The following is a 25,248-nucleotide window of genomic DNA, read 5'->3' as shown; positions in this document are numbered from 1 at the left end:
CTCAGAAATTGCTGTGTTAGTTGATAACCAGAGGGGGTCAAAGATTAGCTTCACCCTTCACCAAGCCCTGTACGGAGATAACATGGAAATGGAATTCTTCTGAGCCGAGGTCATATTCTCTGCTCATGCTGTTACATTATCTTGGTCATTGAATTTGAGGGCTAAAAATGAAGCAGAGTAAGCTCATAAAGAAATAAAATGTAGTATATAAAGGATCAGGAAATCCATAAAATAGAACCAAAATCATCTCTGAGTTGAATATTTGTCAGAAATTTCTATGAGATGTCAGCAGTCCTGTAAAAGTAAAAAATTTATTTGCCACATCACCTCCAAAAGCCATCATAAAAGCATCTAGCTGCATAACAAGTGCATATGTTATTTGGAGAATTATTCAGTTATGGCCAAAGCAGTGTCATCTACCATTGTCACACAATGGCATTGTGGCCTCATTGAATGGTACAGCAGAGAGTATTGTTGAGAGAGAAATTGCTGGCTGCGATTCACTGGCTGCTTCTTCAGAGCATTCACTCGTTCACTCCGGAAGTGTCTCTTTAGTGCCTCCCTCATCCCAACACTGTGTTAGCTCATTGGAGGGAACAGTGCTAAGATGCGGGTGATTACGAGAAGTTATGAGAACTCAGGGAACCTCTTACCCAGTTCTTGAAGGATTAAAGAAGTCTTTGGGAAGGAAGGAAACTAAAAGCTTAGAGTGTGATCAAGTGGTTGAGTAGGCATTAGCAGAATGAGGTGATGTAGGCAAAGAGAGCAGCATATTTAAAACCTAAAGGCAAGAAAATAGTTGATTCAGATAGAGTTTATGTTTCTGCTGAGAGGGAATTATGTCAAAAGAGGATTCTAGAAGAATGGCAGAAACGTGCTTGTGAAGGACTTTCTTAGCCACATTCAGGAGTATCGGCTGCATCCTGAGGCAGAAAGGAGCCAAGATCGGTGTTAAACTGGCAGAAACATGTGACATATTCAAGGAGTTACCCTTGAGAAGCCACTGATAGCAGTGGAGAAAGCACAGTGGAGACATACAGAATTTGCTTTCTAACCCCAACAGGACTTCTCAAATTACTACAGAATATACTGTTATATTTAAATGCATAATGTATCAAACGGCAATATTCAACCAAATAGGAATTGGTTTCTTGAATATGTTTTGAAGAAGCTAGTAGGTGAGTGAGATGGACCATAACGCACTACCTTAAAAATCCCAAGTAAGGCTGGGCGCGGTGGCTCACGCCTGCAATCCCAGCACTCCAGGAGGCCGAGGTGGGCGGATCACTTGAGGTCGGGAGTTCGAGACCAGCCTGACCAACACAGTGAAACCCCATCTCTACTAAAAATACAAAATTAGCCAGGTGCAGTGGCGCATACCTGTAATCCCAGCTACTCGGGAGGCTGAGGCAGGAGAATTGCTTGAACCCAGGAGGCAGAGATTGCAGTGAGCCAAGATCATGCCATTACATTCCAGCCTGGGCAACAAGAGTGAAACTCTGTCTCAAAAAAAAAAAAAAAAAAAAAAATCCAAGTAAGCAGGAGTCTGGTCTGAGAGATGGAAAATCTGTAGTTTTTGGAATATTCCTCAGGTGTTAATATATGATACTGTTGTTAACTTAGTGTGATGTTTACTGAAAGTCACAGGTCAGCAATAATAGATACTTACTGCATGGCCACTATGTGTCAGGCACTGATTTAAGCACTTGGGAAGCATCCACAGATACCCCTTTCCTCCGGGAACCTCACTAATACTTTCAAAAGGAAGACATTTGTTTCCAATAAATAAAAATGCTAAGAGTAACCAATAAGTGAATGGTGTGATAATGAGGTGATATGCACACACCTGCTATGGAAGAAGGACAACAGTAGCATGTGATCAGAGCAACTGGGAATTTAAAATGAGTGGTAATTGTACACAGGATGGATAGGTTGAATCTCATTGGGATGGTGCATTTAAGTGACAATGTGAAGCAGGTGAAGGAATTTGCCAAGTCGATCTGGGGAAAGGAAGTCCTGGGCAGCGAGAAGAACCAGTGCGGAGCCAGTGCGGAGCCAGTGCGGAGCCAGTGCAGAGCCAGTGCAGAGCCAGTGCGGAGCCAGTGCAGAGCCAGTGCGGAGAGCGTGCCAACCTTGTCTGAGGAGGTTGAGGGGCAGGGCAATGGCGGATTAGGTGAAACTGGTAAGTGGGGGGAAAGCTCCTTAGGCCTTGTGTGGACTTTGTCTTTTGTTCTGAGTGACGCTGAGAGACAGCACCTAATTTAGGTCTTACCTGGATCACTCTGACTGCTCTGTTTAGAACCGTCTGTAGGGCAAAAAGGAGGCAGAAGTCACATTGGTGGAAGTGAATGAGGTCAGATGTGGGATACGTGCAAACTTCAGGTAACTAGGATTCCTTCATGGATTGGATGTGGGGAGTGAGAAAAGCAGAGTCTAATATGACTTCCAGGGAGTTTGGTCTCAGGAACAGAGAAGAATGGACTTGTCATGAACTGAAATGGGGAAGGCTGCAGGCTTGGAGGGGAAGTCAGGAGCTGGGTTTTGGACACCTCACACTTTTAGACATTCTAGTGGAGATGTCAAATAGGCAGTTGATTATATAAAACTTTGAGAAAAAATTTTATGTGGAGATGCGCATTTCTGTTATTGTGATACAAATAATAACAGAAGCTATGAATCTAAATTATTAATTTGTGCATAAAGTTAAAAGGCTGTTATGGCAATTGTTCAAATGATCTTAAACATTATAACATAAAGTACCAAGTAGAGAGGGATTCTTTTTAATACGAAATACTGTATCTTGGCTTTGATTCTCTTAAATATTTTTATGTAGTTCTTAATCTTCCTCATGTGGAAAGAGAGCCTACTGAAAAAGATTTACCGTCTCAGTGAAAAGAGGTTATCCGGAATACAGGTTCTAAAACTCAGACCTTGATGGGATCCTAAGACATGTAAGTATCTTTTCCATTTAATTTTAAAGATTTTTGAACTTGATGTATTTCTTTATATATGGGATCTAATTTTTTATGGCTACTTAAAATGGTAACAGACTGAATTTCAGTATTTCACCTGAATTCTCAACCCTTGAGATTATTCAGCAAATAGGTCTATAACAATGGCATTTTCTGAAGTAGGAAATGCTGGAGAAAGTCAGGCAGTTCCTCCTGGTTGAGACTGATTCAAGGTTCCTATGAGATATTTCAAGAAAGCATTTTGATTTCAAGAAGTCTGAATGTTTGAAGAGTGTTTCAGGGCTAGATTAAAAATTTGTTCATCGTCAGCCACAGAGAGAAGGTATTTAAAACCATGGGATTGAATGTTTTAGGGCTAGATTATACATGTGTTCATCACCAGCCACAGAGAAAGGTATTTAAAACTATGAGATTGAATGAGGTTATCTGAGGAGAAACTAGGGAGAAAGGAAGGCGCACATCTCACAGCCTCTACAAAGGAAGGACATTTAAAAATTCACGAAAAGCAGCCTTGTACATGTTTCTGTGAACGGCCTTAGAAGAACTGTTTGGCCTGGTTGTCATGACTATTTACCTTTTCAATGGAGTTGCAACTGAATTAGTTATGTAGTGATTTCTGTTGAACGACCTGATTCCACTATGACCCAGTAGTGCTTTCTAGTTCATCATGAAATTAGGATGGATTAAAACTTGCACATTTGGTCTGAAAAGTCATTTTGATTTGCTTAGATTTTAAAAAGGAACCTGAAGTGCTAATATAGACTAAAACAAAATCAACTGCTATTTAAAACACAACCCCCAAAGTCACACATATCTAAATATACGTGTATTTTTTACAATAACAATTATAACTTAGAGGCTGGGCATGGTGGCTCACGCCTGTAATTCCAGCACTTTGGGAGGCCAAGGTGGGTGGATCATGAGGTCAGGAGATCGAGACCATCCAGGCTAACATTGTGAAACCCCGTCTCTACTAAAAATACAAAAAATTAGCCGGGTGTGGTGGCGGGCGCCTGTAGTCTCAGCTACTCGGGAGGCTGAGGCAGTAGAATCGCTTGAACCCAAGGCGGAGCTTGCCGTGAACAGGGATGGAGCCACTGAACTCCAGTCTGGGTGACAGAGTGAGACTCTGACTCAAAAAAAAAAAAAATTGTAACTTAGAGGTGAAAGAAACCTCAGAAAATCATTGTCTACGCTTTGCCTTTTGGCGGTTTGGTGGTGGTAGTACCTCCTTTGCGGCTGTGAATTAGGAGAGGGTAAGAAGGGAATAAATGAGAAGCTTGAATTTTTTCCATTCTTGTTGCACAGCTTCATCATTAGTACTGGCTATAAGAAAGTCTTTCATCATAGAAATAAATGCAGAAAAACACTTTTTAGGAATCTTGCCCTTCACCTATGACCACTTGTATTAGTCACTTTGTGCAGTAACAGTAACCCTCTGTTGATTTCTTCTCCACACTGCATGAGGCTGCTGGGCTGCTGAATCTCCACTGGGCTCTGCATGTTTTCTCATTTCAGGGTTCACACTGAAGAAGAAACCCCTATTGTGACTGAGGTGGAGATACACACACACATACACACACACACACATACATACACACACACACAGACATACACAGACACACATATACATACACACACAGACACACACACACACACACACACACATACACACACACAGACATACACACACAGACATACACACACATACACACCACACAGACATACACATATACACACACATATACATACACACACACAGACATACACACACACACATACATACACACACACACATACACACACACACAGACATAGACATACACACACACACACACACACAGACATACACAGACATACACAGACACACAGACACACACACACATACACATACACAGACATACACACACATACACACACACACAGACATACACACACATACACAGACACACACATATACACACACATACACACACAGACATACACATATACACACACACACATACACACAGACACACACATACACACACACACAGACATACAGACACACACAGACACACATACACACAGACACACACACACATCACACACATACACAGACACACACATACATACACACAGACATACACAGACACACACATACATACACACACAGACATACACACACACACACACATACACACATACACACACAGACACACACATACATACACACATACACATACATACATACACAGACACATATACACACACAGACACATACACAAGACACACATACACATACACACACACATACACACACATACACACACAGACACACACAGACATACACACAGACACACATACACACAGACACACATACACATACACACACATACATACACACACATACACACAGAGGGGAAGCATTAAGCATGTAATCACATTGAACCTAAATAGAAACAATTATCCATTTACAACACTATTAGTAACTGTTTGGTATCTCATCCCTCAGACATTTTCTAAAATACAGCAAATATTTAATATGTCTTCAAAAAATAGAATCACACTTTATGTTTTGCTGTATGGTTTTGCTATCTAATAGTATATCTTGGAAATTTTTACAAATGAAAGCATTCATCATTTTTGCTTTTCTGTGTTTTCTGAAAAATTCACATCTTGCTTCTAAAATGTATTGATTTTATTCCAGTTTTACATGAATCTTGATATATTGACCATTCCACATTGTTTGAGTTCTGAGTGAAGAGTGAACAGCTCCTGCATCAGATGACCTAAACTGTTGCTTATTTCTCCATCTCTGTCTCTCCCTCTCTCTCTCTCTTTTTTCTTTTTCTTTTCTTTCTTTTTTTTTTTTTTTTTTTGAGAAAGAGTCTCACTCTGTTGCCCAGGCTGGAGTTCAGTGACGTGATCTCAGCTTGTGGCAACCTCCGCCTCCCATGCTCAAGCAATTCTCCTGCTTCAACCTCCCAAGTAGCTGGGACTACAGGTGTGTGCCATTATGCTCAGCTAATTTTTTGTATTTTTAGTTGAAATGGGGTTTCACCATGTTGGCCAGGCTGGTCTCGAACTCCTGACCTCAAATGATCCACCCACCTCGGCCTCCCAATCTCCCTCTCTCTCTTATGCATTTGCACGCACACATTGACTATCACATTCCTACAGTATAGCTCAGATTTTCTAGACGTTTGTATAACCCCTTTTCTTCTCGATTGTCTTTTCTTGATAGCACCTTTAGTGACTTATTGTGGAGGCAAGTTTCATGCTTAAGGTTTTTTGACTCTGACAATAGCTATCAAAAATCATTCCAGATAGAGTGACTGAAATTTATCAAACTAGGACATTTCTTTTTTCTCTTCTTTTCTCCCTTTCTCTCTCTCTCTCTCTCTCTGTCTTTCTTTCTTTCTCAGAGTCTCGCTCTGTTGCCCAGGCTGGAGTGCAGTGGTGTGATCTCGGCTCTGCTTCCTGGGTTCCTGCCATTCTCCTGCCTCAGCTTCCTGAGTAGCTGGGACTACAGGTGCCCGCCACCACGCCCTGCTAATTTTTTTTTTTTTGTATTTTTATTAGAGACGGGGTTTCACCATGTTAGCCAGCTTGGTCTCGATCTCCTGACCTCGTGATCTGCCTGCCTCGGCCTCCCAGAGTGCTGGGATTACAGGCGTGAGCCACCGCACCTGGCCAAAATAGGACGTTTCTAAGAGTAAAAGGAGATTGACATTCATTATTAATGCTTACACTGGGCCATCCTGAACAAATCAAGTAATTCATTCACTCTACTTCTAGAGGATATTTGCAGATGGCGGTCTATTTTCTCACACCAGATTTCCGTGCTACTTCCCCGCATAGTATTTTGTTACCCACAGAAAATAATTTAAAAAGAACTTTCTCTATTTTGTTAAAAGGCCCTCAAAGTACATGTAGGAGTGGAATCTTGAATATCTATCAATCAACTCTTTCATAGTCCATTTCTGCAGAATGGATCTTCTCTGACCTATTCCATGCTATATCTTTTGGTTCAGTTTAGTATCTACACTTCATTACACACTTGAATAGCTATTTAATCTTGCACAAATACCCATATGGTGAGGTTTGAAACCTGGCACAAGAGATAAAGGCAAGTAATTACTATCCTCACTTAACATTTTATCTTCTTGCCATTTAAAAGCTTTTTATAGAAGTGCTGATAATCTGGGTGATTAAATGGCTGGGTTCTCCATCCTTCTGATAGATTTTTATGGCCTGGACTCAACAAAAACTTAAGTTTTAAAAGTTCAGTTACAATTTTATCTGAAACCTGAAGATAGTTTCTTATACCTGCAAAAAATGAACTCATATGAAATGAAAAATATGAAGCAATGTTGCAGACTGAGCACGTTATTATAGACTCTGCTTATACAATGGAAATGCTAAAAGGAAACGAACTATTTTTTAAAAAAATGGCTGAGAATGACAGAATCATGCCTCCTTATTTGCTTCCTGTAATACAATTATTTTACTGAAATATATTCAAGATGTCCTCTTTAACAATCATTTTGGAATACTGTTTAATGCATATCAGAAGTAGAGTGGAAAGTATATTAAACATGGAGGAAGGGATCTGTGTTACAATCCAGATTCTGATATCGATTAGCTCTGTGATCTTGAAAATAAAAATCACTTTGCTGAAGTTCTGCATGCCCCTTTGTGTATGCGATTAATCCTCAAAACAGGTAAGCTGCAGTGGCTCGTGCCTGGAATCCCAGCACCTTGAAAGGCTGAGGTGGGAGGATCACTTAAGGGCAGGAGTTTGGACCACACAGTCTGGGCAGCATAGTGGGACTGTCCCTACAAAAAATAAAATAAAATCTTAGCCAGGCGTGGTGGTGCGTGCCTGTAGTCCTAGCTAGTGGGGAGGCGGAGGGAAGAGGATCGCTTGAGTCCAGAAGTTCAAGGCTACAGTGAGCTGCAATGACACCACTGCATTGCAGTGTGGACAACAGCGCGAGACTCCATCTTTAAAAGCAAAACCAAACGAGTCATATGAGGTGGGAATTCATCCTAATGCAGGGGGCTTGGTGACTGACAAGCTGGCCCACTCGCGGGGGTTTTCCCCTCCCTACCGCAGTCCTAGAGGCCTCCAGGACTGGAGGGAGATGAATGTGTGGGACTCAGAACAGCCACAGATATCCCGGTGGCAGATGAGGTATTGGCTCTGGGCCGGCGGCAGCACTCTGTGGCAGAGGGCAGCACAGGGAAGAAAGCGGAGGAAACATTCCAGGGCGGGGAGCAGCAGCAGGTGCATGGTGGCCGTGTGGTGCGGGTGTGTGTGGCACGGGGGCTGGTGGCATGGGGGTTGGTGGTGTGGGGGCTGGTGATGCTGGTGGCTGTGGCAGGGGGGCGTGTGGCTCGGGGGCGTGTGGCCTGTGGTGGCCGTGTGGCAAAGGGGGGTGTGGTGTGGGGGCATGTGGCTCATGGTGGCCATGTGGCACGTGGTGGCTGTGTGGCGCAGGGGCTTGTGGTGTGTGGTGGCCATGTGGCATGGGGGCGTGTGGTGAGTGGTGGCCGTGTGGCACGGGGGCATATGGCACAGGGATGTGTGGCCCTTGGTGGCAGTGTGGCACAGGGGGGTGTTGCATGGGGGCGTGTGGCACAGGGGGGTGTGGTGTGGGGCGTGTGGCACGGGGCGTGTGGCACGGAGGTGTGTGGCGCGGGGGTGTGTGGTGTAGGGACATGTGTCACAGAAGGGTGTGGCGCAGGGGCATGTGGCACAGGGCGGTGTGGCACCGGGATGGGTGGTGCAGGGGCGTGTGGTGCGGGGGCTGCGCTGAGAACGCTGGCGTGGGCAAGTGGAGAGGCAGGACTGACACTGCCACCCTCGCGTTCTCTGCTTGTCCCAGTCCTTCATCCCCAGGGGGCTGGGAGATGACAACTGCGAACCGCGGAGGATGGAGAACTCTGAACTAATTCGCGCGCTTCTCACGTTGCGTTGGGTTATGAACACGACTTTTGTTCCAGTGGTGTAGGAAGCAGCCACTTTGCAGAAAGAATGGGAAGGGTATTAGTATATAATATACTGGCAGCAATATTCTTAGAAACCAGGTTGCATAAATGCACGTACATAAATGTCTAAGTGCACATTTAGTAGTTAAAGCATAGAAAAAGGCTTGCAAGCATGTTCCAAACTGCTAACTTTTAATAACCTTGGGGAAGGGGATATGGCAGACTTGTCTGTTTTCCTTCAGAAACTTTTCTATTAGTTGCCTTTGTCAAGCTGAGCATGTACTACTTAATTTTTGTTTTTTTTAGCATAAGATTTAAAAATTCCATTTTAGGCCAGGCAAGGTGGCTAATGAGTGTAGTCACAACACTTTGAGAGGCTGAGGGGGAGGATCACTTGGGGCTAGGAGTTCCGGGCTGCAGTGTCATGATTGCCCCTCCACTCCAATCTGGGTGACAGATTGGAGACCCTGTCTCTAAAAACAAAATTTTAAAAATATAAATTTCTCTTTTTGTAACAACTTTATTTAAATAGAATTCACACATCATACAATTCACCCATATAAAGTGTACAATTCAATGATTTTTCGTCTATTCGGAGCAGTGCAACCACCACCACATTCAATTGCAGAGCATTTTCATCACCCCGAAAAGAAACCTATTCTCTTTGTTCATCACCTCTGTGTCTCCCTGTTCTTCCTGGCTCTAGGCAACCGCTCACGTACTCTCTGTCTGTAGATCTGCTATTCTGGACATTTCACGTGAATGGAATCATACAACATATAGTCCTTTGTGACTGACTTATTTCTCTTATGTTTCCAAGGTTCATCCAGGTTGAAGCATTCCTTTTCGTGGCCAAATCCATCATGTGAATGCATCACATTTCGTTTATCCATTAGTCAGTCCATGGACATTTGGGTTGTTTCTGCTTTTGGCTATCATAATAATGTTGCTATGAGCATTTGTATACAAGTTTTTGTGTGGACATGGGTTTTCATTTTTCTTGGGTAGATACCTAGGAGTGGAATTTCTGGGTCATATGGTAAGTCTCTATGTCACCATTTGGGGAGTTGCTAGACTGTTTTCCAAAGCAGCTGCAGAATCTCACATTCCCACCTGCAATGTATGAGAGGAGTCCAACTTCCCCACATCCTTGTCAACACTTGTTATTATCTGTCTTTTTTATTATAGCTATCCTGGTGGATATAAAGTGGTATCTCATTATGGTTTTTTTTTTTATTTTCCTGATAACCAATGATCCTATTTCAATTTAACTGAACTGGGATATGATATGCAGTATAAGGAACAATTTACACGAATTTTTGAGGTTAAACGTGACATACCCACTCAGCATGGAGGCTCACACCTGTAACCCCAGCACTTTGGGAGAGGGAGGTGGAAGGATCACTTGAGGCCAGGAGTTCAAGACCAGCCTGAGCGACATAACAAGACTCCCATCTCTACTAAAAAATGAAAAAATTAGCTAGACTGGTGGTGCATGCCTGTAGTCCTAGCTACTTGAGAGACCGAGGCAGGAGGCTTGCTTGAACCCAGGAATTTGAGGTGCAATGAGCTATGATAACACCACTGTACTCCAGCCTGGGGGACTGTGTCTCAAAAACAACAACAACAAAAGAGACAGTAAAACCATTTTTTGTTTGAGACAGGATGCCTGGGCCGTCACCCACACTGCCTAGCGGTATGTATTTGCTTTCCTTCACCCCTCCGGTTATCACAGCAACATAGTGTGAGACCTACTAAGTACATGAACACCAATGTCAATACCCTACATAAGCCAAAGGATTTAGTTTTCTCTTTGTGCTAAGGAAATGCTTTGTTCGGCCTCTTCCCTCAGATGCCAGCAGACCAGATGTCCTTGAAGCAGGCAGCAAGGCTTTGTGCAATGCCAACGGCCTCTCAGCTTGTCCCTGGACACTCTTCTCAGAACTCTGGTTACAGTTTACCTCTGCTTCTCTAATGACACTTAATCACTTTTTATCTTCAATGACGGTGTGGTTTTGTTTCCATTTTGTGTTTCTGATCATGCTTAATGGCTCATTAGAGAGTCTGGCTCTTGGAGCTTGAAGGCAGGCGGGCCCCACATTTGTGTTTGTTTTCCAGTTTGTTTCCTCCACAGCACCTGGCTGTGCATCCTCGGTAAACAAATGACTGAAGTGTGCATGATTTATTTTCAGTTGTCTGATAAATGTCATTTATGGCGGTGGATAATCCTCAAATATATATTACAATATACGGTGCTATGATCAAATTTTCCTCCTAAAATAACCTGTGCAAGGTGTTCATACTTTTATACCAACACTGACATTTTCATTCTTTAGAACCTTACTATTTTATGTCTGTGACTTTAATAAACATGAACATGAAAACATGTGGAAGAGGCTGTTTCTATCTACTGCTAGCAAGAAGCAGAAAGAATATATTTGTGTGCCATATTCAGGATATCCTTGCCATTTGTGTTATTACTGCAAGGAAAAGGCCCTGGCGTCATCTAATGTTGCTCTTTCTTTTTCCTGGTTGGATGACAACCAGGTTTCGTCCATCACGCTAGAAGCTTCTTTGCACATTCAATGCACAGTCTCCTAGATCTGAAGAAGGCAGCTGGATGTTTCTTCTTTTTTTTAATGAATGCATTTGGTTTTCTTGTGTTTTCAGCTTCTCCTTTTGCTCTTCCTTTGGTGTTTCCTGATGCAACTCCTTGTCTCCAGTGGCACAGTCTGAGACAAGATCACTGACCTTCACACTGTCCTCACAGAGCGCACAGTGGTCACATGGATCCTTCGTGACAGTTCCAGTCTTAAACATGTCACGTACTCAAAGGTGTTTTTGACAGTCACTCTCCTCTAGAATGCTTTCTGTGTTTCAGGGTATCTTTCCTTGATTTAAATGATTTATTCACCAGCTTCAGTTTCGTAGGTTCTTACTAGAACATGCACAGCAGGCCTCTTGTTTTAGGAAAATTTCTCTGTCTTTGCCATTGAAATGGGAGCTCCTGAGTTTTAAACGTACTTTCTCCAGTCTAAGTAAATTCCCTTGGATTTATTCCCACCATAATGCAGGGGTGTTCCTTATCATTTTTGTTTGGGATACGCCTAACCCAAATTCGAATTCAGCCTTGACAATTGAATTCTGGATGCTGAACCCTGCAATTTAGGAAAAGAATTCTATCTGTTGAGTCAAAATCCTGCTTAGGCCTTTTCAACATCATTATCAAACTTACCTACTTCCCGCTTTCGTGTTTTTGGCCCCTTTCTTCCTTAAGAAAGTCATTTTCCTTGTGTCACTCTTTTTGGGGGTAGCTTGCATTTTCTATTCATTATCCTCAAGCTAGTTCACTTTGCAGCCTCTGGGCTTTCTGTCTGCCGGACCCATTTGTTTGAACATCCAGAAGTGCATGTTCTTTTGCAGGCTTCTTGAGTTTATCTAAATTTGGGCCCTTCCATTGTCCTCTCTATCACAAACATCAAATGAGAGTGGACATCTTCATCTGCTCTTATATTAATGCCAGGACATTTTGCTGTAATTTGTTTAACACTCTTCAATTTTTTTTTTTTTTTTTTTTTTTGAGACGGAGTCTCGCTCTGTCGCCCAGGCTGGAGTGCAGTGGCACGATCTCGGCTCACTGCAAGCTCCGCCTCCCGGGTTCACGCCATTCTCCTGCCTCAGCCTCCCGAGTAGCTGGAACTACAGGCGCCTGCCACCATGCCCAGCTAATTTTTGTATTTTTAGTAGAGACGGGGTTTCACCGTGTTAGTCAGGATGGTCTCAATCTCCTGACCTTGAACAACACTTTTTCTTTTTAAAGTATAAGTATGTTCCAGCATTATGTAATATGATTTCCTAAAATTCAAATTTAACTGGGCAGGCTGTGTTTAATTTTGTAAATTACCCCTTTATCTCTTGTCCGTGTGACTTGAGATCCAGCTTTGTGGGCATCACGGCAATGGCTTTGGGGTATGATTAGGACAGATCTGTGCAACTTTTCCCCAGATAAGCAAAGTGTAGTTTAGCATTGAGCAGTCTCCCCTGGTGGGTTATTTTCCTAGGACCATTGTCACAAAGTATCACAAAGTAGGTGGCTTAGAGCAGCAGCAATTTATTATCTCACAGTTATGGAGGCGCCAGAAGCCCCAGATCAAGGTGTCAGCAGGGCCATGTCCCCTCTGAGAATCCTGGGGCAGGATCTCTTCCAAGCCTCTCTGCTGGCCTCCGGGAGTGCCTGCAGTCCTTGCAGGGAGTCTCTGTTTATGTGTCTGTCTCTTCGCATGCCTTCTCTTTCTAAATAAGGATGCAAGTTACGATATTGGATTAAGGGCCCACCCCTACACCAGCATGAGCTCATCTTAACTACCTACATCTGCGATGACCCTGTTTCCAAATAAGGTCACATTCTAAGGTACCGGGGGTTAAGACTTCAACATACCTTTTCTTTCAGGGACATAAATCAACCCATACCGTATTAGAAGACACTTTAAAAAACTCCATTTCAGTATTATTTACACTGAGACAAGACAGCAGCCCAGGGTCCTAAGAAATCCTTGTCAGTTAAAGATTTAAGCAAATAGGAACAATTTTATGTAGAATAAAAATTGGTTCTTGAAACTTGGAAGAACTGCATTGGTCAGCAATAGGATATTGCAACTATACAAAAGTGTAGAACACAAAAGTTTAGTGATATGAGAAATATTCATATTATAGTAAGTGGATAATGCTTATATGATATGATTATAGCAATTTATTTAATGAAAGTATTTTCTGGCATCTCAGTTATGTGCTGAGTGTTCAAGCACTCAGTCCGCACACATGAGCTTACAGTCCATAAGATAAAAATGATAATTATTCAAATTACTAATATGTTTATAACTGTAGCTATAATTGATGTGGTGAAGAAACATAGAGTGTTATAAAAACATAAGGTACTTGGGAGGATTTGCTGTGAAAGGAGCTCAGGTATGTTATAAGAAAATGAAAACCACAGCTATTTGCATTTGGGAAAAATACATTAATAGGTGTGAATTAGGCTGGGTGCAGTAGCTCACGCCTGTAATCTCAGCCCTTTGGGAGGCCTAGGCGGGCAGATCACCCGAGGTCAGGAGTTTGAGACCAGCCTGGCCAATGTGGTGAAACTCTGTCTCTACTAAAAATACAAAAATTAGCTGGGCATGATGGTGCACCACTGTAATCCCAGCTACTCAAGAGGCTGAGACAGGAGAATTGCTTGAACCTGGGAGGCGAAGGTTGCAGTGAGCCGAGATTGCACCATTGCACTCCAGCTGGGGTGACAAGAGTGAGACTCCATCTCAAAAAAAAAGAAAAAGAAAAAAAAAGGCGTGAATTTATGTAAAAAGTGAATAGTGGATATAAGCTGCTTCACAAGCTTTTTGAGGACAATATATTCACTTAAAAAATTCCCAATTAATTACTTATACATCCCTGACTTTCAGTGACTCCCCACGGCACTTAGCATCAAATCTAAACTCCAGGCTATGACTTGTGAGTTCTCCCTTTCTAGTCTTGTCTCTCTTCAACCTCATCTCCTGTCACAGTCCTTCCACTCTCTCATAGCTTCCTATTCTCCAACTACCCCGGTCTTCTTGCGGCTCCTCAAATATGCCAAGCTCGTTCCAGCCTCAGGGCCTTGCACCCACTGTTTCCTTTATGTAGAAAGCTGTATGCTCAGATCTTGGACAGGGCAACCCCTCTGCTCATCATCTGGGAGGGCATCTGTGACAACTAAGATAGCCCTTCATGCCAAACCCACTCTCTTTCTATGGCATTTTTTATTGGTTTTACAGCAGCTGCAGTGTCAGAAAGGATCACATTTTAAAAATGTTTTTTTTTTTTTTTTTTTAATTCTCTGTCTTTCCCCAGTATAATGGTGGCACTGTGACAGCTAGCATTGGGAATGTAATTAGATGGGGGAGCACATTTTCCAAAAGCCTCACCTACTCCACAAATGTAAGGTATTTTGCTGACGTGATATTTAAGACTTTTTTTTTTTTTTTGGAGACAGAGTCTCGCTCTGTCACCCAGCCTGTAGTGCAGTGGTGCGATCTTGGCTTATTGCAACCTCCACCTCCCGAGTTCAAGTGATTCTCCTGCCTCAGTCTCCCGAGTAGTGGTGACTACAGGCACGCGGCATGTTTTAAGACTTTGATGAAAGAGGGAGGATCTTGGCTGGAGGCAGGACTAGATAGCAGCTTCCACTTGGATCGACAGAGCAGCATGTGAAGCCCTGTACTGTGAACCTTTGCTCCAGAATGACTTCAGGAATAAATCAGGAAAGCCGAGAGAACCCATAGGCCCTCCAAAGGAAGTGGATTGCTTCTGCAGGACCTGGGAGTCACCCCAAATACTGTGAGTGCCCAAACTGCGGAAGTGGGAAGGGGGATTGTCTGCCCCCAAATACGAAATACACACCTTCACTGGGAAACCTGAAGGTCTAGATCACGGGAGAAGATTCTGACTTGACCTGGAGCTGAGTGAGTTTAGAAAGCCAAGCAAAATACAGGGGTAGAAGCAGCAGCAGGAAGAGCCCTGGGGCTCCCTCCATGGGTCCCATAGCAAGCCGTGTCTGCCCTGCCTCATGGGGGTCCTCAGCAAGGGCTGTCAGAGGCACTGGGAAAAGGCCACAGGGAGAAGGAAACTTCCAGCTGAACTTTGGAACAATTTGAGCTGATGGAGAAGCCTCCTGGCCAGAACTCGGGGGTGGGTGTGAGTCAGCCTCCACAGGAGGGGTGTACCCAAGCCCTACTTGCTTTCACAGCTGGGAGTGAGGGAGCCTGGGGCAAGTTCTCAGCCCTGCTCGCCCACTGCCTGGGAACGGTGGAGCCTGGGGCAAGTTCTCAGCCCTGCTCGTCCACTGCCTGGGAACGGTGGAGCCTGGGGCAAGTTCTTAGCCCTGCTCACCCACTGCCTGGGAACGGTGGAGCCTGGGGCAAGTTCTTAGCCCTGCTCACCCACTGCCTGGGATGGGGGGAGCCTGGGGCAAGTTCTCAGCCCTGCTCACCCACTGCCTGGGATAGGGGGAGTCTGGGGCAAGTTCTTAGCCCTGCTCACCCACTGCCTGGGAACGGTGGAGCCTGGGGCAAGTTCTCAGCCCTACTCGCCCACTCTCTGGGAGGTGGGGAGCCTGGGGCGAGTTCTTAGCCCAGCTAGCCCACGCCTGGGAGGTGGGCGAGTTCTAAGCCCCGCTTGCCTCCTGCCTGGGAGGTGGGGAGCCTGGGCAAGTTCTTAGCCCTGCTCACCCACTGCTTGGGAACAGACTCGGTGCTGTTGTGGGGGGCATGGTGGGAATGAGACTGGCCCTTTGTGTTGCATGGGAGCTGGATGAGCCCTGTGACTGTGGCTTTCCCCCACTTCTCTGATATGCTGCGTGACACAGTAGAGGCAGCCATAATCCTCCTAGTAACGTAACTCCATTAATCTGGGAATCTCACCCCCATCTCCCACAGCAGCCACAGCAAGACCCACCCAAGGAGAGTCTGAGCTCAGACATACCTAGCCTGCCCCCACCTAACGGTTCTCCCTACCCACCCAGGTAGCTGAAGACAAAGGGCATATCCTCTTGGGAGTTCTAGGGCCCTGACCACCACGTGTTCCTCCCTGTGGTACCACAGCTGATGCTCTCCTGAAAGCGCCACCTCCTGGCAGGAGCCCAAACAGCACAAAAATAGTGCATTAAGCAACTAAAGCTAAGGACCCTCACAGAGTCCATTTCACCCTCCTGCCACTTCCACCAGAGAAGATGCTGGTACGCATGGCTGAGAGACTTACAGATGGTTCACATCACAGGACTCTGCAGACAACCCGGAGCCAGGTAGACTTGCTGAGTGACTAGACCCAGAAGAGAGATAATAATCACTACAGCTCGGCTCCCGGGAAGCCACATCCCTAGGAAGAGGGGGAGAGTGCTACATCAAGGGAACACGCATGGGACAAAAGACTCTGAACAACAGCCTTCAGAGCTAGACCGTCCCTCTGACAGAGCCTACCAAATGAGAAGGAACCAGAAAACCAACCCTGGTAATATGACAAAATGAGGTTCTTCAGCACCACCCAAAATCACACTAGCTCACCAGTAATGGATCTAAACCAAGGAAAATCCCTGATTTACCTGAAAAAGAATTCAGAAGATTAGTTATTAGGCTAATCAAGGAGGCACCAGAGAAAGGTGAGGCCTAATTTAAGGAAGTCAAAGAAATGACACAAGAAATGAGGGGAAAATTTTTCAAGGAAATGGATAGCATAAATAAAAAAGAATGGAAACTTCAGGAAACAATGGACACACTTATAGAAACGCAAAACACTCTGGAACGTCTTAGCAATAGACTTGAACAAGCAGAAGAAAGAACTTCAGAGCTTGAAGACAAGGCTTTCAAATTAACCCAATCCTACAAAGACAAAGAAAAAAGAAGAAGAAAATATGAACAAGGCCTCCAAGAAGTCTGGGATTATGTAAAATGACCAAACCTAAGAATAATTGGCCTTCCTGAGGAAGAAGAGAAATCTAAAAATTTGGAAAACATATTTGGGGGAATAATCAATGAAAACTTCCTCAGCCTTGCTAGAAACCTGGACATCCAAATACAATAAGCACAAAGAACACCTGGGAAATTAATCACAAAAAGATCATCGCCTACCCATGTTGTCATCAGATTATCTAAATTAAGATGAAGGAAAGAATCGTAAGAGCAGTGAGGCAAAGCACCAGGTAACCCAGAAAGGAAAACCTATTAGATTAGCAGCAGATTTCTCAGCAGAAACCTTACAAGCTAGAAGAGATTGTGGCCCTATCTTCAGCCTCCTTAAGCAAAAACAATTATCAGCCAAGGATTTTATATCTAGTGAAACTAAACTTCATAAACGAAGGAAAGATAGTCTTTTTCAGACAAATAAGTGCGAGAGGATTCACCACTACCGTGCCAGCACTACAAGAACTACAAAAAGGAGCTCTAAATCTTGAAACAAATCCTGGAAACACATCAAAACAGAACCTCTTTAAAGCATAAATCTCATGGGACCTATAAAACAAAAATACAATTAAAAAAAAAAAGGAACCATGGTATAATGGCAGCAAGTAGCATAATGAATGGAATGGTACCTCACATCTCGATACTAACATTTAATGTAAATGGCCTAAGTGCTGCACTTAAAAGAGGCAGAATTTCAGAATCCATAATAATTCACCAACCAACTATCTGCTGCCTTCAAGAGACTCACTTAACAGATAAGGAATTACATAAACTTAAGGTAAATGGGTGGAAAAAGACATTCCATGCAAATGGACACCAAAAGTGAGCAGGAGTAGCTATTATTATATCAGACAAAATAAACTTTAAAGCAACAGCAGTTAAAAAAGACAAAGAGGGACATTATATAATGCTGAAAGGCCTTGTCCAACAGGAAAATGTCACAATCCTAAATATATATGCACCTAACACTGGTGCTCCTAAGTTTATACAACAATTACTAATAGACCTAAGGAATAATAAAGACAGCAACACAATAATAGTGGGGGACTTCAGTACTCCACTGACAGCAGTAGACAAGTCATTAAGATTGAAAGTCAGGTCAGGCATGGTGACTCATGCCTGTAATCCCAGCATTTTGGGAGGCCAAGATGGGAGGATCACCTGAGGTCAGGAGTTGAAGACCAGCCTGGCCAACATGGTGAAACACTGTCTCTGCTAAAAATGCAAAAATTAGGTGTGGTGGTGTGTGCGTGATCCCAGCTACTTGGGAGGCTGAGGCAGGAGAATCACTTGAACCTCGGAGGTGGAGGTTGCTGTGAGCCAAGATCACATCACTGCACTCCAGCCTGGGTGGCAGAGCAAGGCTCCATCTTAAAAAAAAAAAAAAAAAAGTCAACACTGAAACAATGGATTTAAGCTGTACCTGGGAACAAATGGATATTAACAGATATTTACAGAACATTCTACCCAACAACCATAGAATATGCATTCGCTTCATCAGCACATGGGACATTCTCCAAGGTAGTCCATATGATAGGCCACAAAATGAGCCTCAGTAAAATTAAGAAAATTGAAATTAAATCAAGCACTCTCTCAGACTACAGTGGAATAAAACTGGAAATTAACTTCAAAAGGAACCTTCAAAGCTATGTAAATACATGGAAATTAAATAACCTTCTTCTGCACGAGCATTGGGTCAAAAATGAAATCAAGATGGAAATTAAAAAATTCTTCAAACTGAATGACAGTAGTGACACAACCTATCCAAATCTCTGAGCTATAGCAAAGGCAGTACGAAGAGGAAAGTTTATAGCCCTAAACTCCTATATCAAAAAGTCTGAAAGAGCACAGACATTCTAAAGTCATACCTCAAACAGCTAGAGAAACAAGAACAAACCAAACTCAAACCCAGCAGAAGAAAGGAAATAACCAAGATCAGAGCAGCACTAAATGAAGTTGAAACAAACAAACAAACAAATACAAAAGATAAATGAAACAAAAAGCTGTTTCTTTGAAAAGATAAATAAAATTGATAGACCATTAGCAAGATTAACCAAGAAAAGAAGAGAGAAAATCCAAATAACCTCACTAAGAAATGAAACAGGAGATACTGCAACTGACACTACTGAAATACAAAAGATCATTCAAGGCTACTATGAACATTTTTAGGCACATAAACCAGAAGACCTAGAGGAGATGGACAAATTCCTGAAAAGATACAACCTGCCTAGCTTAAATCAGGAAGAACTAGATGCCCTAAACAGACCAATAAGAAGCAGCAAGATTGAAATGCCAATAAAAAAAATTACCAGGCCGGGCACAGTAGCTCATGCCTGTAATCCCAGCACTTTGGAAGGCTGAGGTGGGTGATCACGAGGTCAGGAGATCGAGGCCATCCTGGCTAACACGGTGAAACCCCATCTCTACTAAAAATACAAAAAATTAGCTGGGTGTGGTGGCACGTGCCTGTAGTCCCAGCTACTCAGGAGGCTGAGGCAGGAGAATCACTTGAACCCAGGAGGCGGAGGTTGCAGTGAGCCAAGATCATGCCACTGTACAACAGCCTGGGTGACAGTGAGACTGTGTCTCAAAAAAGAAAACAAAAAACAAAAAAACAAAAAGAAGTCCAGGACAAGACAGATTCACAGCAGAATTCTACCAGACATTCAAAGAAGAATTGGTACCAATCCTATTGACACTATTCCACAATATAGAGAAAGAGAGAATCCTCCCTAAATCATTCTGTGAAGTCAGTATCACCCTAATAACAAAACCATGAAGGGGTGGCCTGCCCCTCCACACCTGTGAGCGTTTCTCGTTAGGTGGAACGAGAGACTTGAGAAAAGAACTGAGACACAGAGACAAAGTATAGAGAAAGAAAAAGTGGGCCCAGGGGACCGGCACTCAGCATAGAGAGGACGCCCGCCGGTACCGGTCTCTGAGTTCCTTTAGTATTTATTGATAATTATCTTTACCATCTTAAAGATAAGGGAGTGGCAGGACAATAGGATCATTTTAGGGAGAAAATTAGCAGTAAGACATATGGATAAAGATCTCTGTGACATGAATAAGTTCAAAGGAAAATGCTGTGCCTTGATATGCATATGCAAACATCTCCATAAACCTTTCAGCAGCATTGCGCCAGCAAGTCCCACCTTATGCCGTAAGGCGGTTTTCTCCTATCTCAGTAAACAGAGCATACAATCGGGTCTCACACCGAGATGTTCCTTTGCCCAGGGACAGGCAGGATTTTTAACCAGCAAGCTGCCTTCAGGCACTTGTTTAACAAAGCACATCCTGCACAGCCCAAAATCCATTAAACCTTGAGTCACCACAGCACATGTCTCCTGCAAGGACAAGGTTGGGGGTAGGGTCACAGATTAACAGCATCTCAAATACAGAACAAAATGGAGTCTCTTATGTCTACTTCTTTCTATATAGACACAGTAACAGGCTGATCTCTCTTTCTTTTCCCCACAAAACCAGGAAAGGACCTAACCAAAAAAGAAAACTACAGACCAATATCCTTGATGAACACATATGTAAAATTCCTTAACAAAAGACTAGCCAACTGAATCCAACAACATATCAGAAAGATAACCCACGATGATCAAGTGTGTTTCATACCAGGATGCAGGGATGGTTTAACACATGCAAGTCAATACATGTGATACACCACATAAACAGAATGAAAAACCAAAATCACATGATTATCTCCACAGATGCAGAAAAAGCATTTGACAAAATCCAGTATCCCTTTATGATTAAAATTGTCAGCAAAATTGGCACACAAGGGGCATATCTCAATGTAATAAAAGCCATCTATGACAGACCCACAGTCAACATAATACTGAATGGGGAAAAGTTGAAAGCATTCCATCTGAGAACTGGAACAAGCAGGGATGCCCACCTCACCACTCCTCTTCAACACAGTACTAGAAGTCCTAGCCAGAGCAATCAGACAAGAGAAAGAAATAAAGGACATCCAAATTAGTCAAGAGGCGGTCAAACAGTCACTGTTTGCTGATGATATGATTGTTTACCTAGAAAACCCTAAAGACTTCTCCAGAAAGCTCCTAGAACTGATAAAATAATTTAGCAAAGTTTCCAGATACAAGGTTAATGTATGCAAATCAGTAGCTTTTCTATACCCCAACAATGACCAAGCAGAAGTTCAAATCAAGAACTCAACCCTTTTTACAATAGCTGCAAAAAACAATAAAATACTTAGGAATATACCAAACCAAGGATGTAATGGACTTCTACAAGGAAAACTACAAAACACTGCTGGAAGAAATCACAGATGACACAAACAAATGGAAACACATCCCATGCTCATGGATGGGTAGAATCAATATTGTGAAAACAACCATACTGCCAAAAGCAGTCTACAAATTCAAGGCAATTCCCATTAAAATATCATCATCATTCTTCACAGGACTAGAAAAACAAAATCCTAAAATTCATATGGAACCAAAAAAGAGCCCACATAGTCCAAGCAAGACTAAGCAAAAAGAACAAACCTGGAGGCATCACACTACCTGATTTCAAACTATACTATAAGGCCAAAGTCACCAAAACAGTATGGTACTTGTATACAAATAGGCACATAGACCAATGGAACAGAATAGAGAACCCAGAAATTAACCCAAATACAGCCAACTGATCTTTGACAAAGCAAACAAAAACATAAAGTGAGGAAAGGACACCCTATTCAACAAATGGTGCTGGGATAATTGGCTAGCCACGGTAGGAGACTGAAACTCATCTCTCACCTTATACAAAAATCAACTCAACATGGATCAAGGACTTAAATGTATGCCCTGAAACTATAAAAATTATAGAAGATAACATTGGAGAAACCCTTCTAGACGTTGGCTTAGGCAAGGATTTCATGACCAAGAACCTAAAAGCAAATGTAATAAAAACAATTATAAATAGCTGGGACTTAATAGAACTGAAGAGCTTTTGCAAAAGGAACTGTCAGCAGAATAAACAGACAACCCAAAGAATGGGAGAAAATCTTCACAATCTACATATCTGACTAATATCCAGAATCTACAATGAACTCAATCAAATTAGCAAGAAAAAAACAAACAGTCCCATCAAAAAGTGGGCTGAGGACATGAACAGATAATTCTCAAAAGAAGATATACAGATGACCAACAAACACATGAAAAAATGTACTAATGATCAGAGCAATGCAAATCAAAAACACAATGTGATACCGCCTTACTCCTGCAAGAGTGGCCATAATCAAAAAATAAAAAAAAAAACGATGCTGGCATGGATGTGTGAACAGGGAACACTTCTGCACCGCTGGTGGGAATGTAAACTAGTACAATCACTATGCAAAACAGTATGTATTCCTTAAAGAACTAAAAGTAGAACTGCCAGTTGATCCAACAATTTAATTTGTTGGTGTCTACCCAGAGGAAACGAAGTCATTATATGAAAAAAGATACTTGGACATGCATGTTTATAGCAGCACAATTTGCAAGTGCAAAAATGTGGAACCAACCCAAATGCCCATCAGTCAACGAGTGGATAAGGAAACTGTGGTATATATATGCAATGGAATACTACTGAGCCATAAAAAGTAATGAATTAATGGCATTCAGAGACCTGAATAAGATTGGAGACTATTATTCTAAGTGAAGTGATTCAGGAATGGAAAACCGAACATTGTATGTTCTCACTCATAAGTGGGAGCTAAACTATGAGGATGCAAAGGCTTAAGAATGACACAATGGACTTTGGGGATTCAGAGGGAAAGTGTGGGAAGGGGACAGGGGATTAAAGACAAGAAATTTTGTGCAGGGTAATGGGTGCACCAAAATCTCACAAATCACCACTAAAGAACTTACTCACGTAGCCAAGCACCACCTGTTTTCCAATACCCTATGGTAATAAAAAATTAAAAAAAAAGACTTTGATGAAAGGTTGTAAGAGGAAACAGTGTAGAAACAAGGCCAGGAACACATCAAGAAGATAGAAGAGTGGTCTCTCAGCAACCATGACCCAGTCCTGCCGGACTTCTGACTTTGAAGATTCCGGACTGGTTATGCCTCTACTGGGAATCTATACAATTTTTTGAATGAACGAGTAAAGGAAGGAAGGAATGAAAATGCTTATATTCTCTAGAAGGAATAAGTTCAGTATTTTTTTCTGGAAATCACCCTGCCTCATTCTTACTCATTTTAGAACCCTTTATACTTCCTTTATCTAAATAGTTCTACCTTCTGTCTAAAGTCTGGCTTCTAAACCCTGAGAATCCGACAACATCCTTTTCTCTACTAAACAAGCTTCTGCTCTGCTGTAAGAAGTAATCCTAAAAATAATGTTTCAGTTTAAGAGTTAAGATAACATTTATTTCAAGTCATTGTTTTGGCCTCCTTCAGAAACTCCTTGCTTAGGAGACATTTTGTCAATCAAACAAAGACAAGGGAAGTAGCGAAGGGCATAGTGGAGGGGTTCGTGCTCATGCTGTGTTTATAGTTCGACAACAGTTCCATGCACACACAGGAGGAATCTGTTTGATTTGCTTCTCTTTTCCTTACTCACCGAAACATAAATATTTAATGCATGAGATTCTGTTCAGAAGAAAGTGGCTGGGTGCCCGTTCTGGGTTCGTACCCTGCCTGAGGACACGAGCAAACTATTACAAACGATGCGAGCTATGTATACACAATGTTGTCAGTACAAGCTGTAATAATCAATAGGCTTTTTATTTTATTCTAGTACTTAAACCAGCATCTGCTATATCCTCATACTAAAAATGAATGGTTTTTTGCAAACTGTATTTGATTATTCAGCTTTGTGTTTGAAGATCAATACTATTGCTCACTTGATTGCGTTTCATCATTACCAGTCAGTTTTCCCCGGAGGCTCTGTTTCATTTGCTGAAATTAGCTGCAATCAGAGCTTCTTATTCTTGTCTATAAAGCCCACATTTAAATTAAAAATAAGTTCTTCTCCAAGAATCGTTCGCTGCTCCTGGCTGTGTTCTGCTCACTGTCAACACACACATGTACACACACACACACAGAGGAAAAAAGGAATCACTTGGGGAGATCAGCGCACCATTACACCGGGAAGAGTAGATCAGAGTATGTTTTGTAAACAGTCATTTTGCAAACTTACGAACGTTGTCCATCAGAATGTGTGAAAGTTAAGTGGAGACTGACATGGGCCTAATGTGATGACGTTCTGATGCTGCTGCAGGAGGAATCTCTGTTGTGTTGTATTTTTCTCTCGGCATCCGTAAGCACATCTTACTTTTATTTAACTTAATGAAAGATAAAAAGAAGGAATATTTAGTATCTAATACTCTTTCAATCTTGGTCCACGTCTCATTTAGATAGATAACATGACTTTCTGCATATTTAAGTTGAACAGTAGGAACTTTGACTAAAAAACTCCAGAAGGTTTTGATTTCTAAGTTTAAAATATTTCTTACACTTTTGCGGATAGACTCCTCCCTTTGCTGCTAATTAGATTTTTCCTTCTGATCAGTGTCTAACCAATTCTGTTCCAAGCATATTTAAAAATTCACATTGGAAACAGCCTTTTCGACATTTATCGGAAGGTATTTATTTGAGAATATGTCTTGCCTGTAGCTACCTGTAATTCATTTCCAAACATTATATAAAACTTGAACTTTTTAAAAACTAATTCAGGAGAAAATGTGAATGTTTTCTCTACATGTTAATATACATATTGACATTTGTTTGTAGGTAAGAGACAAGAAATGTCAGCCTCAAAGAGGAATCTTTTACAAGGAAGTGAAAACAGAAGAGAAAACCATGTGT

General features: G+C 42.4%; 1 long non-coding RNA gene across 1 annotated transcript; it reads left to right on the top strand.

Annotated features, from left to right (window-relative positions):
- Positions 1 to 2,147: 2,147 nt before the first annotated feature.
- LOC117084875 lies at positions 2,148 to 25,248 on the top strand. Its single transcript, XR_004437727.1, has 3 exons — positions 2,148 to 2,951; positions 11,619 to 11,783; positions 25,174 to 25,248. It is a non-coding gene; the product is annotated as an uncharacterized LOC117084875 (long non-coding RNA).

The sequence above is a fragment of the Trachypithecus francoisi genome, unplaced genomic scaffold (assembly GCF_009764315.1).
Source record: "Trachypithecus francoisi isolate TF-2019V2 unplaced genomic scaffold, Tfra_2.0 Lachesis_group1, whole genome shotgun sequence".
In the NCBI taxonomy this organism is placed as follows: Eukaryota; Metazoa; Chordata; class Mammalia; order Primates; family Cercopithecidae; genus Trachypithecus; species Trachypithecus francoisi.
This window is presented reverse-complemented; position numbering and strand designations above follow the sequence as displayed.